The sequence below is a fragment of the Capra hircus genome, unplaced genomic scaffold, assembly GCF_001704415.2.
Source record: "Capra hircus breed San Clemente unplaced genomic scaffold, ASM170441v1, whole genome shotgun sequence".
Taxonomy (NCBI): Eukaryota; Metazoa; Chordata; class Mammalia; order Artiodactyla; family Bovidae; genus Capra; species Capra hircus.
In genome coordinates, this window is record NW_017215203.1 from 2924 (window position 1) to 22155 (window position 19232).

Below are 19232 nucleotides of genomic sequence, written 5' to 3' on the forward strand. Positions count from 1 at the left end.
AAAAAAGGTGACTGCCATAAAGGAGGGCCTGGATCCGTTGTTGGGTCGTGAAAACTGTCCAGTTCACTTTGCGCAGTTCTGTCCGACCGGCTTTCCTATCCGTCACTAACTCCTAGGGCATGATCAAACTCAGGTCCACCAAGTCGGTGACTCTATCTAATCATTTTACCGAAAGTCGTCCCTTTCTCCTCCTGTCTTCCATGTTTCCCAGCACCAGAAACATCTCCTGAAAACCCATTCACGATTATGAGATCCTTACTGACCAAAAGATCAATCAATCTTACTGACCAATCAAACCTGACATGCTCCCAGAGAAATCCATATGTAGGTCAAGAAGCAATGGTTAGAACCGGACACAGGAACAACAGACTGATTCCAAAGTGGGAAAGGAGAACCTTAACCCTGCTTATTTAACTTACATGCAGAGTACATCATCGTGAAATGCCATGCTGGATGAAGCACAAGCTGGAAGCAACAATGCTGAGAGAAACGTCAATAACCCCTGAAATGCAGATGACACCACCCTTATGGCAGAAAGGGAAAAAGAACTCAGGAGCCTCTTGATGAATGTCAAAGACGAGAGTGAGACAGGTGGCTTAAAACTCAAAATTCAGAAAACGAAGATCATGGTATCAGGTCCCATCGCTTCATGGCCAATAGATGCGGAAACAGCAGAAACAGTGACAGACTTTATTTCTGTGGGCTCCAAAATCATTGCAGATAGTGACCTCAGCCATGAAATTAAAAGAGACTTGCTCCTTGGAAAAAAAGTTATGACCAACCAAGACAGTGTATTAAAAAGCAGAGACATTACTTTACCAACAAAGGTCCATCTAGTCAAAGCTATCTACTCAGTAGTCATGTATGGATGTGAGAGTTGGACGATAAGGAAAGCTGATTGCCGAAGAATTGATCCTTTTGAACTGTGGTGTTGGAGAAGACACTGGAGAGTCCCTTGGACACCAAGGATATCCAACCAGTTCATCCTAAAGGAGATCAGTCCTGAATATTCATTGGAAGACTGATACTGAAGCTGAAACTCCAATACTCTGGCCACCTGATGCAAAGAACTGACTCATGGAAAAGACCCTGATGCTTGGAATGATTAAAGGCGGGAGACGGGGCCAAGAGACTATGAGATGGTTGGATGGCATCACCAACTCAATGGGTATGAGGTTGAGTAAACTCCAGGAGTTTGGGATGGACGGGAAAGACTGGCATGCTGCAGTCCATGGGGTCACAGAGTGGGATATGACTGGGCAACAGAACAAGAAACATGGTAAAGCCACGCTTGTAACCTTAATGGCTGTAAGACCCTGGGCAGGGTCTTAAACCCATTAAGTGGTAGTTTCCTGAGCTTTAAAATGGGGATAATAATATTTCGCTCCTAATATTGTTGTGAAGAAAAAACAGCATACTGGAAGCATTGAATGAGATTCTTGGATCATCATAAGCACTAAGAAGAAGCTCTTATGGGTAGAATTATACGTACTAAACAAGGGCTACAAACATCCAATACCACCCAAACTCGGGTTTATACTCATTTCCCAACAATACGGTGTGCCTTAGAAATAGTTAAAAAAAAAAAAAGAAATAGTTAAAATACTAAACAAACTGTAGACATAACTAAAGCAACCCACTTAAAATGGTTCATCATTTGCCACTTTACAAGGTACTCAAAAGCTAGTCAATTCTCTTCCAGACAAACAGATGGCCTTTCCTCATCTTAATATAGGTAGAATGATTTTGTGAACTCAAGCTGATCTGGCTTAAAAATCCAAGCATTCTTTTATCTCTATATAAATTAACAATTCAAAACAAAATTTTAAAGAACAAACTTCCATTTTGCTAAAAAGGAGAGTCCATTAATGGATGCCTCTAAACTTAGCAAGCTCTCCAGCCATCTTATCGGTGGGTTTTTGTTGTCTCCCTCAAATGCACACTGATGGCCAGGCCTCAGCAGCATCAGATGGAATGAGATGGAGCTAGCCAGCAGTCCAGGACCACCTTCTTCCTGGGCTAGATTTTAACACTGCTATAGTGGACTTTTAATCCATTAATTAACGATGAAAAAGGAAGGGATAAGAGTGCTATATTCTGACATCAATAGTTTCAAAAGCCTAATGAGACTGTTTGGGAGGCATACTAGGACGCCTTCCAAAATTCATTAGCTCAACCATTGATGGGAGTAACTGAAGAAAACATTCAGTACAGTTTGATTCAACAATTTTTTTCTGAACTGCCCATGAATCCTAAAACTGAAGTTCATTTGCAGTTTTTTTATACCATGTTTACAGAGATCCTGAACCATCAAAAAGAACAGCTCCTTATCACTGACTGCTCCGTCTGTTCATCTATTCATCATCACTCTATCCATCCATTTACCCATCATACATCCATCCATCCAGCTGCCCCACAAATACTTACTGAATGTTTTTCCTCACATGGAGCTTACCAAGAATGATGACATATACTATGGAGATAACAATAAATAAAGTAAATGGGGGGGGGGGTTAAGGAATACAGTGCAGTATATGTGTGAAAATGTAAATAGGAGAGCAGGGATGGTCTCAGTAAGTAGGCAATATTTGGGCAACGACCTGAAGCAGGTGAGGGAATAAACCATGCATATGTCTGAGAGAATGTCCCATATAGAGAAGCAGTATGTGCAAAGCTGAGGGTGTACTTTGTGAGATGGAGAAATACCAAGGAGGCCTAACATAGCACAATTCCACTGGTCTATGAGACCAGAAAGCCCTGATATTTTCCCACACTGTGTTAGCCTGGGTTCCCTGGAAAACAGAGCCTGAAGAAAGGTTTAAATGCTAAAGCTTTCACGGGATATATAATCCATGGCAGCTAAAGTGAGGAGAAAAGAGAGACATTCAAATACAAGGTGAGGGACTTCCCTGGTGCTCCAGTGGCTAAGACTCCACACTCCCAAAGCAGGGGGCCTGGGTTCAGTCCCTGGTCTGGGAACTAGATCCTACATGCCGCAAAGAAGAGTTCACACGCCACAACTAAAGATCCCACGTGCCACAACGAAGACTCCGAGCACCCAAATAAATGAATAAATACTCAAATATAAGAGGATGTCCTGTGATACTGGTCACTGCTTCCCAACAAACTTTCCATCAAACTCCATGAGAGAAACACCTGATTCTCTCAGGTGTGTCCACCAGGTACCAAGCTGAAAGAACTGTGCCCCAGTACAGCCCATCAGAGAGGGAACGCATAGGGAACTTAGCTGCTGACTCTCTGCTGTCTCCTGTCTCTACACTGATCAAAGTTTGTCCCATGGGCATTAACTTCCCTGTACTTCTACACAGAAAATCATAAGACCTGTGCACTTTATTCTGTGTAAAAATAAAGATAAATTTCTCTTGAATACTAACAAATGAAAAATAGTCTGTTGCTTCAGCCTAAGTCCCAAAGAGAAGATGATGTGTGGCAGGACTAGTGAATTAAACCTTTGTTGATATACGCCACTGAAATTGTAGAGCCAATTTTTGTTGCAGCATAACCTAGCATATCCTGATTGACACAAAGATTCACTGCCCCATTAGCACATTAATAACATGAGTTTTTCAGTAAAGGCATCTACTTAATGTTATTTCATCCAGTTTTCTCAAACTACTTTGATTATTGAATATTCTTTCCACAGAGCACCTAAATGGAAGTAGTTTGACAAAACATCATCTGTATAATCTTCTCCAAGGAGGTTAGGCAACACACCCTACTGTGGAATAATTAAAATCTTCCCAGATCTTAGCAGTTTGGGTATGAATGATGTCACATTTTTATGCCTAAACTGGACTTCCCAGGTGACGTAGTGGAAAAGAATCCATCTGCCAATGCAGGTACACTGGTTCAATCCCTCACTGTCTGTATGCCCTGAAACAACTAAGCTGGTGCACCACAACTACTCTTGCTCCACAAGAGAAGCCACTGCAGTGAGAAGCCCCAGCTCTCCCCAACTAGAGAAAGCCCTGAACAGCAACAAAAATCCAGCACAACCAAAAACTAAATAAAACTTAAAACACACACACACATTAATGCCCAAATTAAGGATTCCTAGCCCAAGACCACTATTCTGTTGCATCCCACAGGCCAGCAAGGCCTCACTTGCCCAGTTTCACGACCAAAGAAAGGGCCCTAAGCCAGCGACACAAATGAAGACATCATGGTTTACCCGATGGAGGACCCTACCTGTCTCAAGCAAGGTCCTGGAACAACATCCCATCGTGTGCAACGCAGGAGCAAGCAGGCAGGATGGACATGTTGGCAGGTTTCACTGCTGGGGCTGGGGAAAGCCAGGATTACCAATATATGGGAATTGACCTCAGGTGCTCCCTGCCAGACAGATGCCCTGGAGAAGGAAATGGCTATGCTCGGCTGGAGAATGCCTGGCAGGCTACAGTCAAAGACTGAGATATGGATGAACATGCAAATGTGCAGACAGGCAGGCAGCCACACATACAGGCGCCCGCTCACGCACGCAGAGGCCCAAGCATGCAGCCATGCACACTGGCACATTCTTACCCGTGCACACATGCCCACAAGCACATACGTAGACACGCACCCATGCACGCACTTGAGGACGCCCACACATGGAAGTAGTTTGAGAAAACACCATCTGTATAATCTTCTCCAAGGAGATTGGGCAACACACCCTACTGTTGAATAATTAAAATCTTAATTATTTTAATTAAGTGCATGAGGACGCCCACGCAAGCACGCATGCGCACACCACACACTGACACAAGCGAGAACTCACCACGCACACATGCACACATAAGAACCCATACTCGTGGGCACCCAAGTCTACCGTTGCACAGAAACGGCTGATTGTGGAAACCACTTGAGGGGCAGACTCCTCGTCAGCCGTTTGGTAAGCTATAGTTAGCGGGGCCGTGGGGCAAGGAGGTGGGGAGTTTAGTCCTGCGAGTAGGGTGTAAGTGAAGTAGGCGCTAGTCGGACAGGGGAGAGACAGAGAGCAAGAACACAGCCATTTTCAGTGGCTTGATCTTCCAACTGCCACTAGGAATTCCTCGATGGCCCTGGGACTTCACAGGGCAAGTATCTTCCAGGTAGTTAGGAAAACGCTTGCCCATGTTCTTCTGAGCTGTGTTTGTTGTCACGTACCTATTGGTACTTCGTGAGTGCCAGGTAGGCACCTATTTCTATTTCTCTTCTATGACTTGCCATTCTCCAGCGCTCGCTTTAAGGTCCTATAGCCCCAGTGCTATGTGATGGTCTCAGGAAGAGTAGGTCTGGGGAGCATAACACTTCTCACCATTTTTTACTTAATCTTGAGTAATTTTCTTTTCACATTTTATCTCCTCTGCACAATAATCACATAACCCCTTCTTAGGCTCAACATGTCAGAACCTCTGATGAACAGAGCACCTTCAGCCATTGAGCACTGACCCCTCCCTCTAGGGGCCGCCAGAACTCTCATCAGATCAGGCACAGGGCAGACACCAGGTTAAGAATTTGTCTTCCGTCACCCCTCTATCCAGAGATCTTTCCTCTTTTGCCTCCCAGATGCAAGGAACCTTAAATCAACTCAGGGAAGCCAGGACGGGCTTCCCTTGTGGCTCAGTGGTAAAGAATCTGCCTGCCAATGCAGGAGATGCAAGAGACACAGGTTCGATCCCTGACTTGTACAGATCTCCTGGAGAAGGAAATGGTAACCCACTCCAGTATTCCTGCCTGGGAAATTCCACAGGCAGAGGAGCCTGGCGGGCTACAGTCCATGGGGTCGCAAAGAGTCCAACACCTCTCCCCTTCCCTCCCTCCCTCATCACTTCTCACTGGAAGTCTTTCTTTCCCACAAGGGCTTAGTGAGGCTAAGGGTAATCCCAGCATGGCTTCTGTGGTGGGAGAGGTGATGAGGAGAGGGAGGGGGGAATAAATCTGATTCTGAAACTAGATTGAAATTTAAAATTCAACTGGAAATAAGACCTGGAGCAAATTCACTAAATGATTGAAGAGTAAATTTAGTAATTAAGTCAACCTATTTTCTTTACATACGACTTTCCCCCTGAGAATAATCAGCAGAATTCTAAGAAAAGTATTTGCCAAAGTTATGTTATATTTAATTATCCATAATTCTGTGCAGTGCACAGAGGAAGAAAAAGAAAGCCTGGTAAGATGGCCAGGTTCATGTCTTGCCTGATAATAGAGGTGACTTTTGTGCCTGTTTTGATCATCATTTTTGATCTAGAATCAAAAGTTCTTCCCTGTAGAACTTACCAGAAAGAACTTGGCTGACAGCATCTATAGTGATGAAAGGTTTTTGTAGGCATACTTTTTAGGCAAGCAGAAGTTAGTGCTCTCACTGGTAAAGCATTGCCTTTGTGACAGTTAATGAAGTCTTTCTGTCCAGGGCAGAAGTGGGATAAACAGGACATGGTGGATTGGGCTCTACCCCTCAAACATAAAGGGGTGGCTGATGAGTTGCTCACACAGGTGAGCAGGAGTAGTGAGAATTCCTATTGTGAGCTGGTCCACCTGCTTCCAGTGACTCTCTCCTCAGAGGGGATTGCCCTTAGGCAGAGTGTCATGTGGAGTCAGTCACTTCTTACCAGAGACCTCAGTTTCCACATTCTTGAAGATTTCTACAAAAGAAAGCTATTTCCACACCCTCGTGAGTGCTCCAGGAGATGCTAACGGAGAGAGCCTGGGAAGTCTCTTTGTTTTCATACCTCTTACCAACTGAAGTCACTCAGTCGTGTCCAACTCTTTGCGACCCCATGGACTGTAACCTATCAGGCTCCTCAGTCCATGGGATTTTCCAGGCAGGAGTGCTGGAGTGGATTGCCATTTCCTTCTCCAGGAGATCTTTCCAACCCAGGAATCGAACCCGTGTCTCTCTCATTGCAGGCAGATTCTTTACTATCTGAGGCACCAGGGTAGCCCCCCTACCAACCATACCTTCATACAACTCTCGTTAATTACCATGCCTTTGAACTCCTGTCTGGAGGCAAGCACACTGAACCCGTTCCATATACCTGACCCAGTTGATCATTTTCTCATATTAAATCATCAGGTTGGCATTTGTGATAAATGCAGGAAAGTGGGGGAAGAACTAGAAATAGCAGAAACTTACTCTTTGATTGCCTGGAATGACTACTTTCCTTACATATGCATTGTTTATTTGAAAATATTTAATGAAATTGCCTATCTCTAGGTAATATTGGATCATGGGTAGTACCCTTGCAAATTTTTTATTGATAGATAGTGTACATACAGAAAAGTGCATGTAACCTAAATGTAAAGCTCACTGAACTTTCAGAACTCTAAACATGCTGTGGCCAATAATCAGATCAATAAAGAGGACTTGGGATTTCCCTAGCAGTCCAGTGGTTAGAATTCCATGTTTCTACTGCAGGGGGCATGGTTTCAATCCCTGGTCTGGGAACTAGATCCCACAAGCCACATTACACAAATAAGTAATTAAATCTTTACCCACAACCCCAGAAGCCCCCTCCCCAAATACTCCTTCCAGACATAGCTTCTCCCCCTTCAGGTAACCAATAGCCTGACCCCTACTAGCAGAGATTCCTTTTGCCTGCCTCTGTACTTTATATAAATAGAAACATATAGCCTGTTTCCCTTTTTCCTGACTTCTCTCAGTCAGCATTAAGTTTGTGAGAACCTTCCTTATTACTCTGTGTAGTGATACATTTTTTCTTCTCATTGCTGCACAGCGGTATAAATATACTAGAATGTGTTTATCCGCTTTCCTATTGATGGACCTTTGGGTTGTTTCCAGTTCAGTGCTGTTATGAACACCCGAATTCATGTCCCTTATCAACACAAGTATGCACTGTTTTGGGATATGTACCCAGGAATTACTGGGTCATAGGGTAAGCAGGTGTTCAGCTTTAGTAGGTATCAACTGTTATCAAACCGCTTCTTTGTGGTTGTACCAGTTTGCATTTCCACTAGCAGTGATGAGACTACTGGTTTCTCTACTCCTAAAATGTGCTCAGATCCGTCCCCTACCTACTAAGGGATGTGGTATTTCTAGTGGCTCAAAATCCAGACTCTGGAACTAGACTTTCTGGGTTCAAATTCCAGCTTTATCCTTTAATAGGTGTGTGACCTTAGACAGCTTACTTAATTTTTCTGTGCCTCAGTTTTTTTCTTCTCTAAAATGAGGTCAATAACTAGATCATCTACCTCATAGAGTTAAGGATTTAATGAGTTAATGTGTGTAGAACCCTAAGGATAGTGCCTGGCACATAGACAATACTCCATAAATCTTAGATATTATTTTCATTCAAATGCATCGAAAAAAATCAGTTGCCACCAGTGCAGTAAGAGAGTTGTGTATCTTACTGTAAATGAAATAGAAAGTTTCCCATATAACCTGGGAGGCAGTCAGCTAAGTGCCACAAGGGGTCTCTGTATGCAGGAGCAAGATAGCATGCATGTCTCAATCTCGGGCTATTCCAGTCACAGCTAATCCTTGGGAACTTGTATGTGCAAATTAAACTAGAATCAGTGCTCCAAAATATTCATAGGAGAGTATGAACCATGTATACAGTCACTATAAATGACAGTCTGGGCTTTATTTATTTGGCTAATGAAGCCACTGACATCTCTCCTCTTTAAGCTAGCAGATAAGAGTTTTAGTGAATTCTTTAAAAATCTATAAGCTTTTACAGTCTAGCACTTGGCAAACACCACTTTAGGAATTAACATAGATGTGGATTTCAGTAAATAACTATAGATTCAGTAAATATTCCACGGAGGAAAGAGAAATGGTAAAGAATGATGATAGGAGAGTAGGTAGGAAGTTCAAAGACATGCACAGCTGACACTCCAGTCTCCATGAATGAGTCATAGACTAGAATTGGCTTTTAATGTTAAATATCAGCAAATCGGCAAATACATTTTTTGTCTCCATCTCCTAGCTTTTGTTGTTGTTGTTGAGTCGCTCTGTCGTGTCTTTTTGCAACCCGGCGGACTGTAGCCCACCAGGGTCCTCTGTCCATGGGATTCTCCAGGCAAGAATACTGGAGTGGGTTGCCATGCCCTCCTCCAGGGGATCTTCCGCACCTAGGTATGGAACCCACATCTCTTGCATTAGCAGGTGGATATTTTACCTCTGAGCCACCAGGGAAGCCCATCTTCTATTAGAGCTTGCACTGTGTTTAGCCACTCAGTTGTGTCCAACTTTTTGTGACCCGATGGACTGTAGCCCACCAGGCTCCTCTGTCCATGGAATTCTCCAGGCAAGAATACTGGACTGGGTTACCACACTCTCCTCCTGGGGATCTTCTCAGCCCAGGGGTTGAACCCAGGTCTCTGGCATCACAGGCAGATTCTTTATCATCTGAGCCACCAGTGAAGCTTAGAGGGTCACAACTCTGGCTGCCTATTAGAGTCACCTGGGGGGACTTGCCTGGTCGTCCAATGGTTGGGACTCTATGCTTCCACTGTAGACGGGGGTAGGGGAGTGACCAGGGTTTGCTTCCTGATCTGGGGACTAGTATGCCACACACTGCTCAGTGTGGTCAAAGAAACAAGAATTACCTGGGGAAATTAAAAAATTCACATCCCCCCACTTAAAAAAGAAAGAATGTTCAGCTTCTCACCCAGACATGTTGATTGAGTTTGTTTGTCAGCAGGGCCCGGATTTTTTTTTTTTTTTTTTTTTTTTAGGTCTACAAGTGATTCTAACGGGCAGGCAGAGATGGGAAATATTTCTTTCTGAGTGTCAGTGTAACGAAACTGGTGGTTCTCTCTGAATGGTTGTCTCTTGCAGTGGGGTAACAAGGAGGATCCTGAGTAGTTTCTGTGGAGTCTGTCTGGTTTAGCCAAGAAAAGCTCAAAACAATGGCTGAACTGGTTTTTATCTGGTACATTTTCTCTCCTACCTATAGTCTTAGAACATTCCAATCTATTTTAAGCCTTCCTGTGATTTCCAAAGCACAATACTTTCCGAACTGAAGACTTACCATTTCAAATCTCATGGGCTAGGATTCAATCTAGAGCAGAACTAAACAGAACTTAAGTATCCCAATTAGTAATTGGATTGAAAAGAGACCCAGGAAAGGGCCCTTCTAAAAGAGTGAAATTGTGTTTTATGTGGTTGTTGTTGCTATCACCTGTGGTTTCAACTGGGTTGGCCAAAAAGTTCATTCTGGTTTTTCCATGACATGTCCCAAGAAACCCAAATGAACTTTTTGGCCAATGCAATATTTGAACATGGGTACATGTCAATTTGAGTTTCTGGCTCAGCTATTTGTTAGCTAAGAGTCCTTGCCTTCTCTGAGCAGATGTTTCATGAAAGATGGAAGCATTAGCAAATCACAGAAGGAAATTTTGTAGATTAAGGGAGCTTCTGTTAGTGGTGCTTGGCAAGGAGTGAGTCCCAAGTAAATGGCAGTCACCCTGGTGTGCTATTTGGCTAAGGCTATGATGCTGCTGCATAGCAAACACCCCACCCCTAAATCTTAGTGGTTGACCAAGATACCATTGATGTCCTTACTCATGTGTCTGTGGGTCACTTATGGCAGCTCTGCTTAAGGCTGTGAATCAGACTGAGGTCTGTTCATATGTGTCTCATTTTGAGGTCGGCAGCTTCCTGGGGTATGCACTTCTCATGGCAGATGACAGAAATACAAGAAGAACCTGGCAGAATTTTGCAATGCCCTTTAACATCTCAGCGCAGAACCCATTAATGGTCACTTGTGCCCATTTTCCCTTAGACCGAGCAAGTCATATGGTGAATTTCAAGGTCAATGGGATGGAGAAGTATAATCTACCTAGTGAAACTATGGCACAATACAGAGAATAGAAGGGAAAATTATGAACAAATAATACATTCTTCCACACTTCCCTTCTGCAGGGTGTCAACAGAGGAGAAAAGAAGGGTGGGTAAGAAGGGAAGAAATAAAGAGTTGGATCCCATAGGAACTCTACCTTGTGCCTCATTTGGAAGGGCTTGTCTGGCCTCCTTTGTAGAACTGGTCCAGCACTCTTTGCAGGCAGAGAAAAGCAGTTCCGTGGGCATGGCAGCTTTCTGGATCCTCCCCCACTCCAGGTATTTGTGATGAGGGACACAGTACTCAGAGACAGTCTGGAATTCACCAGAAGCCTTCTTAAATTCTGCTTGCTGGAACACATCTAATTTTATTTCGGAAGATAAACAGAAACAAGAGCTGGTGAAATTCAGCAAAACAGACTATACTATATACCAGTTGTCACAATAACCAGATCTTTGTCTAAATTCAAACCCTTCTCTTTACCCTTTCAACAACTCTTTAATGTATGGGCACTGTCTCTTATGATTTACTCCAAATGACATCATCTCTTCTCCTGTATATAATAAAGTGAAATGGCTCAGTCGCGTCCAACTATTTGGGACCCCGTGAACTGTAGCCTGCCAGGCTCCTCCGTCCATGGGATTCTCCAGGCAAGAGTACTGGAGTGGGTTGCCATTTCCTTCTCCAGGGGATCTTCCCAGCCCAGGGATCAAACCCGGGTCTCCCACATTGCAGGCAGATGCTTTAACCTCTGAGCCACCAGGGAAGACCCCAGTATATAATGCCGGTGGGCTAAGAATCCTTCATTTGAATTCTAATATTTCATTTGTATTTTAAATCTAGGTGAATAGGCAGCCCCACCTCTGTTTAACCAGAGGGTTCTGGCCAAATATGTAGTGTGGTTGTAGACAGTTACCAGATACACCCTCATATATTCACTAATTTCAGGAGGAGTTGAATGAATTAATCAAACGTGTTTAACTGTCATAACTGAGGATCACTCAGAATGTATCTCAAGATTTCAAACTGTATGAAAGGCATCTCCCTAAAGATCTATTTTGAGGATATTTAGCAACAGCTGTGCGAGCAGAGGATGGCAGGCAGAGCTGGGCTCTGTTACAATCTCAGAAGTGTTACACAACCACCCTTCTCCAGGTGTGGTCCCTGGACCATCAACATCAGAATCACCAGGGCTGTTTGCTAAAAATGCAGAGTCACAGGGATCCCCCCAGACTTAATGAGCTGGAATTTCTGGGTGCAGGACCCAAAAATCTCCACTTCTGTATACATCAAGGCTTTTGTTAACCTCAAGTATAGACAAAGTTCCCATACATCTTTGATTCCCAGTATCAGTTATGGAAAATGTGAAGTTTTTCTAATGCCAAATTAATCATTCTCACTGTTGAACAAAAGGGATCTCTTTCGTTATTACTATTACTGAAGGATTTTTTAAAAGACTAAATTTGTTGAAACTTTCAGCCAGGGTACTATTGGAATAAGATTTATTTTGCCCACTTCGCTTCTTTTTTTTAAAGATAATTTGAACATTTGAAACTATTTTCATGAAGACTATTTCAGTAAAAACCATTTTCCTCCCATTTTCTCAAATACCAATGGCCTACAAAAGTTGTATAAATATTTTTAGATGAAAAATGAAAGTTAAGAGACACAATTATTGGGAAAGACAGGAGATTTTATTTGTGTGTTACATTTAACACATTTTCCCCCTAATGAATAGATGATAAACTGCGTTTTTATGGTGTTTTAGGTAAAAGGACTGTCTTCGGTGAAAGTAGTGTAACCACCTAAATAAGAATTATCTTTCATCTTCCACTGAGTAAGTATATTTTAATGTTTTTAACCTATGCGCGTGGGATAATAAAAAGCATCAACTGCTTCAATAAGTGAATTAAACAAAAAGACAATTTTGAGAGCTGAGAGAAGTATAAAAAACATCAACCAAGAACCAGTCTAAGGGACTCCTCCCTCCCTTTTCTACCTTCTTTCACCTCCTATTATGACATGTAAGTTGAAAGGGCTTCATCTTAATGGCTTCCTGCTTCCAACTATGTGGAAAGTGAATTCGGAATCATTTGGAGTATTCTGAAATCATGAAATGTAATCATGAACACAAAGATGCAAAGAGATGTTGAAACATCTGTTTTCCAGATTAAGAATATGACCCAGACGTTTGGGGAAAAAAGTTTTCCATTATCTCGCCTTTAATTCAATTAACAAATACGTGTCATTCTAAAAGATTCTGGTAACCATTGCTCAGAGGGAGAACAATCCAGAAAAGAAACACAAAAAGGATATTTTCAGCACCATGAAATTTAAGGACTAAGAGAACTATGGTAAGAAAGATAATGATAAAGCTCATGCATGTAAGACTTTTATGTGGTTGGGCTCAGAGTTTTTTCACTTTATTTTATGACAAGTAAATAAATTGTTGAGTGACAAGAAGAAAATAACGTTACCTTCAAAGTGATTTCAACAGAAAAAATATATCCCTGTGAAAATAGCAAGATCTTTCCTGACCAACAGGATTGGAATGTCAAGGGTTCAAATGCATTCACCGAGCATTTATTTCTATTTTGAATTTCCCTAAATGTTTGCCTCAACATATCCTCCCAACATTTTTGAGAGAGGTCAAGGGTTTAAGAGGGCCTGGGGTTTAAGCTAACAATTCTGGTTCACAAACATCTCTCATGTCAAAGTGTGAGTGTGCTATAGAAGGTGAAATCGCTCAGTTGTGTCTCGACTCTTTGCGACCCCGTGGACTGTAGCCCACAGGCTCCTCCGTCCATGAAAACCTCCAGGCAAGAGTACTGGAGTGGGTTGCCATTTCCTTCTTTAGGGGATCTTCCCGACCCAGGGATTGAACCCTAGTGTCTCCCTGCGTTAGCAGGCAGACGCTTTAACCTCTGAGCCACCAGGGAAGCCCAATATTTCTTTGAGCTCCTTTTTTGGGTGGGAGGTGCGGGAGGCAAGAATACTGGAGTAGGCTGCCATTCCCTTCTCCAGGAGATCTTCCTGACCCAGGGATTGAACCCGGGTCTCCCGCATTGTAGGCAGACCCTTTACCGTCTGAGCCACCAGGGAAGTCTTGAGTGTGCTATAGCTGAACATAACATGGCCACATCTGTTCAGCTGCCTGGTGATTTTACTTGCAATATCCAGCAAATTGTGCACTATTACAGTGCTCCTGCAGTAAAAGGTCTCATTGTAACCTGATTCTATTTTCTATAATTGAGAATCAGTTTTGTGTTTGGTTCAAAGGCTGCTGATGCTACTGCTGTCAAATCACTTCAGTCCATATCCGAACTATGTGTGACCCCATAGATGGCAGCCCACCAGACTCCCCCGTCCCTTGGATTCTTCAGGCAAGAACACTGGAGTGGGTTGCCATTTCCTTCTCCAATGCATGAAAGTGAAAACGTGAAAGGGAAGTCGCTCAGTTCGTGTCCAGACTCTTAGAGACCATCATGGACTAGCAGCCTACCAGGCTCCTCCGTCCATGGGATTTGCCAGGCAAGAGTACTGGAGTTGGGTGTCATCGCCTTACTCTGTTGGTTCACAGCTATTCATAACTAAACTTTGAGTTTCTCCACCAGAGTCTTGATGCCTGTTTCTAAAACAAATACTGTGCCTTAAAATTGGCGTACACAGACATTTTGCTTAATTGAAGAGTGAAAGAGTTTTTACCCCAATTTATTCATCTTCTGTACAGTACCACTGCTTGAAGGACTCTGGACTTCGTGTGTGCAATTGTAACTGAAATAAATAGGGCACAATACCTAGCATATATGGATACTACTCTTGATAAATATTTGCTTGAATGAATGAAAAAAACATAGTGGCTTTAGACTGAATTATGGTGGCAAATTTGCACATGCACACAGAAACACATACACACTCACATTTCTTTTTACCATTATGGGGATGAACCAGGAATTCTTTAAGATGTAAAGGTTAGTTCTGGAGAAGGGAATGGCAATACCACTCCAATATTCTTGCCTGGAAAATGGACCGAGGAGCCTGGAGGGCTGTAGTACATGGGGTTGCAAAGAGGTGGACACAACTGAGTGACTGAGCACCTCACTAAACTGGGTGGGGTGCAGAAAGAAGATATAAAGCTTAGTTCTAAATAGGGATGCCTCTATTGATGTTTGATTATTACGAACCCCACCCCCACCCTCCATAGGGTTCTCAGAATCTGAACTGGAGCTCCTTTCCCTGTCCTTGCAGTGAGCTGCAGACACTTGATCTCACCAGTGGAGATTGCCAAACCTTTTGCGGGCAGAAACCTGGTCTTATATCATCTTTGAAGTTCTCACTGCACCTAATTTAGGGCATACCCATAGAGAAGGTTCTATTATTATCCCCATTTTCAGATGAGGAAACTGAGGTTAAGCAGCTGAAGGTCATCTTAAGTTAAAGTCAGATAGTTAGTGGTGAAGACAGTGCTAGTGTTTGATCCCTGGCAGTGTGAGGCCTGAGGCTCCTCTGCCTAGGGTAATGTATCAGAAAGGTAGCTGCTACCCTTTTCCCCCTAAAAAAAGTAAGGTAAGGAGTCAACTATGAAATTACAACTCAGAGAATTAGAGTAATAAAAAACTAAATGTTCTAGACCGTGCCAAGACATTGCAGCTAACTTAGGATAGAGATTATGAAACTGTATTATTTCTGTCCTGGGTATTTACTCAACAAGATCCTGGCAAATAAATCCAATTCAAGAGAGAGATTCAGGGGAATCATTTGCTTTTCCCTCCTATAGACACTACATCGTTCAAGTGCCAAGGAAGACCTAAAAGGGAACCTGTTGTGTGAAACAGGTAGTATGTATCAAAGAGTGTGTGGCCAGTCCTCTGGAATTGCCTGAAACTCTCCAGTGAGAAGCAAAGGGAATTTTTCTCTAGTATGGATGATCCTCTCACAGCTGATGCCCCATCCTCTGTCTCTCTTCCTTTTGGCCAGTTTTGCTTCTGGAAGCTAGGCAGAACATCCTTAAAGAAATGGGCATCCTCTGCCTCTCTACTTTAAGTCATGTAGTAGTTTAGGGAAGCTTTGTGGAGTCTGTAGGACATGGGCCAATTAGGAGAGAAACAGAGGGATGGGGGGAGTGGTGAGGGAAGAGACAGACACATCAGAGACAGTGAGACATGGAGAGAGGTGAAATGACACTGAAAGTCCTTGAGAGTGTACTGACCTTAGAAAGCCTTTTAGAAACCAGTCACTAATTCAATATGATGAATTACCTTAAAGTAGTTTGTAGAGTGTTTCCTGAGAAGAATTGGAGGTCGACTTCAAACGGAAATAAATAACCACAAGCTAATGTGCTAGATGTTTTAAAGAGAAAAGGCAATTGCTAAAAATGACCATCCAATTTCCATTACTTACTACAGTCATTAGAAACAAGGAATATGTTTATTGATCTGAAGTGGCTTCAAACAGTATTTTCTTTGTTCAAACCAATTTAGCTGGAGGAAAAGTCAAGAGTTTGCCTTGTGTGGGCGGTGGTGGTGGGGGCATTGGTGGAGAGAAAGAAATTCTTTACATAAAACACTGTTGTTTTTCTATCCTAGGGCCACTCACCTAAGAAGAATAACTGGGTTTTCTATTAAAGCAAAGGAATTTCTGCCCTGATCAAGCAATGTGGCCCCTGATCACTATTGGTTTAGCTCTAGGCCCTTGAGACTCAAAGTAGGTTTGGAATTAGCAATATCAGTATAATCTGGGCATACATTAGACAGGTAGACTCTCTGGCCCCACCCCAGTCCTAACTGAATCATAATCTAGTTTTTAACAAGATGTTTCCTGATTCATATGCACATTAATGTTTGAGAAGTACTAGTCTAGACCAACATGAATGGTTATTTCAACAGTTGATAGAAAAAAGAGATGGTTGAATAAAGGCGGAAATACTATCTGATAAAAGCACTTTTGTCCAAAGATTTGTTGGTGTTGATAAACTTGCTCCTATCCACTTAACCCAGGTTGGAAGTAAAAACTTCATAGGCCCATTCTGAAATGACGTTTACCAGCTCCAGCGTCCTCATGGTTGACTGAGCTCCCACAAATGGTTGCTGACTTTGTTTGTGTCCCCAGGTGAGCAGAAATGAGTGACCAAGCAGAAAAAAGCAGTTCCGTGCGAGAGAGACCTGCACGTCCAAGTTCTCCTGAGAAACCAAGTGAGATGGAACTGAAGCAGATGAAACGGGTGGAGCGGCAGTTAAAACGGTTGTCATTTCAAAATCCCGGGCCTCAGGTAGCCAACTTCAACCCTAAATTAAGGCAGCTGATAAAGGAAGGGCAAATGCCAAGGAAGAATGAGTTTGTTCCTGTAAAACGCGAAGTCAACAAGTATGACCAAAAGGGCAGGCTCACCTTCAATCAGGCTGACCTGTGTGACTGCCTTGATGAAGACTGCCAGGGTTGCTTCTACCCGTGCCCCAAGTGTAACTCCACCAAGTGCGGGCCCACTTGCCGCTGCAACCGCCGCTGGGTCTACCACACCATAGTCGACGAGAATGGGGAGGTCATCAGCAAGATGCCATTCGACCTCTCCGACTAGGAGCAGCCCTCCAGGCTGATCCATTTTCTCTGCTTTGCAGTTACACCAGCCTCTGTCTCCTGGATGAATTTTAGGACTGGGGGAAAAAAGTTTTAAAAATATAGTTTAGACTAGTTAGTGTTCTCTGAAGCCATAGAACCCTGTGTAATGCACTGTCTTTCTCTAACCTTCCTGCTGTGATGACTCAGATTCCTCCCCTGGTAACCAGCAACTCCATTCCTACCCTGCTCTCGGGTTAAAAATCCCTTTCCTCTTTGCTGGTACCTTAGGAGATGGAGTTTTAGGATTTTAGAATTCTGTATCTGAGAGCTTATCTTGACAAAGAACATATGTTTATAATAGTTACCGTTAGGATCTTACACATTATCAATTCTAAATCAGAATTCTATTTGGATTGACTTGCACTGCATATTCATAGTCTCATGCTTTTAGTGTTACTGTTTTAACAATATTAAAATGAAATTTGTTTTTTTTAAAAAAAAACATTTAATAGGCCCCATGGCCAACTGTCCCAACATATGAGTCACAGAAGCAGAGATTCAATTTAAAGTGATATCCAAAATGCCAACTGGAAGCAGACTTCAAAGGACAAATTTTAATCTAATTGTTACCTAGAAATGATTTAAAAGCAGTTTTTTAGTGGCTAAGGTTACCAGCCACACAGAACTGGCCAAAGTGGTACAAAATTCCTAAGGCCTAAGTTGCACTTGGTCTTAGAGGTATAGGATTTAAGGAAATTCAGCTAGAGTTTCTGCTGACCTCAGTGAAGATACCATCTCAGAAGACTGATGTGAAACACCTGGGCCAGGTTTGGCAGCTATTGTGCAAAACTGTTTCTAGGGAAAACCTCTATGAAAATGTTCACACCCACAGCGTCATCGGGAAAGTTTCTCTTCAGTCATCTTTGATACCAAGTTTTATTCAAATGATCTATCTGTAAGGAGAAAATTGCTTTTTCCACTTTTCCACGTTTATGTCTCATGAACATTTAATTGCTCCTTCTGAAGCTTTGGATTCGGCACAAAGAGACTTTCCACTGAACACAGTTGTGTAGGCACTGGCTGAGGCTGCAGAAATAATGGGCTAAAATAGACAGAAGGCCCTCTATCTCTATCCCACCAAATGGCCATGTATGTTTACCCATTAGAAAATACTCACCTGAAACCACTTTTGCCTCTGACTAACTCACCCAAAATCTCTGTGTGGCAAATTCATTAATAAAAAGCATTTAATTTTCCTTACTTTGATTTTTTTGTGTGTGAGAAAGTGCGTGTGTTTTAGACCCAAGAGAGAAAGAAAAACTTTTTTCCCCCTTCCCTGAAGCAAATCCATGTTTTGTTCTTGGGCAAACATCCAATCACTTTCCATCAGAAATTTCTGATAGTGATATTAGGTTGGTGCAAAAGTTTTGCCTCATCCGCCATATTCACCTGACCTGTTGCCCACCACTTCTTCAAGCATCCTGACAACGTTTTGTGAGGGAAAGGCTTCCACAACCAGCAGGAGGCAGAAAATGCTTTCCAAGAATTTAATCAAATCCTGAAGCACAGATTTTTTTTATTTAATTAAAATTATTTTACAATTTATTACTTAATTTAAAATTTTATTTTTTAATTGAAGGATAATTGCTTTACAGAATTTGTTGTTTTCTGTCAAACCTCAACATGAATCAGGCATAAGTATACATATGTCCCCTCCCTCTTGAACCTCCCTCTCATCTCCCGTCCCCATCCCACCCTCTAGGTTGGTACAGAGACCCTGTTTGAGATCCCTGATGATATACAGCAAATTCCCTTTGGCTATCTATTTTACATATGGTAATGCTAAGTTTCCATGTTACTCTCGCCATACATCTCACCCTCTCCTGCCTTCTC

At 42.6% G+C, this 19232-nt stretch overlaps 1 pseudogene; it reads left to right on the forward strand.

The window, feature by feature from the left end:
• The first annotated feature begins 16902 nt into the window (after window positions 1-16902).
• On the forward strand, window positions 16903-17358 carry LOC108635402 (annotated as a pseudogene).
• The last annotated feature ends 1874 nt before the right edge of the window (window positions 17359-19232 follow it).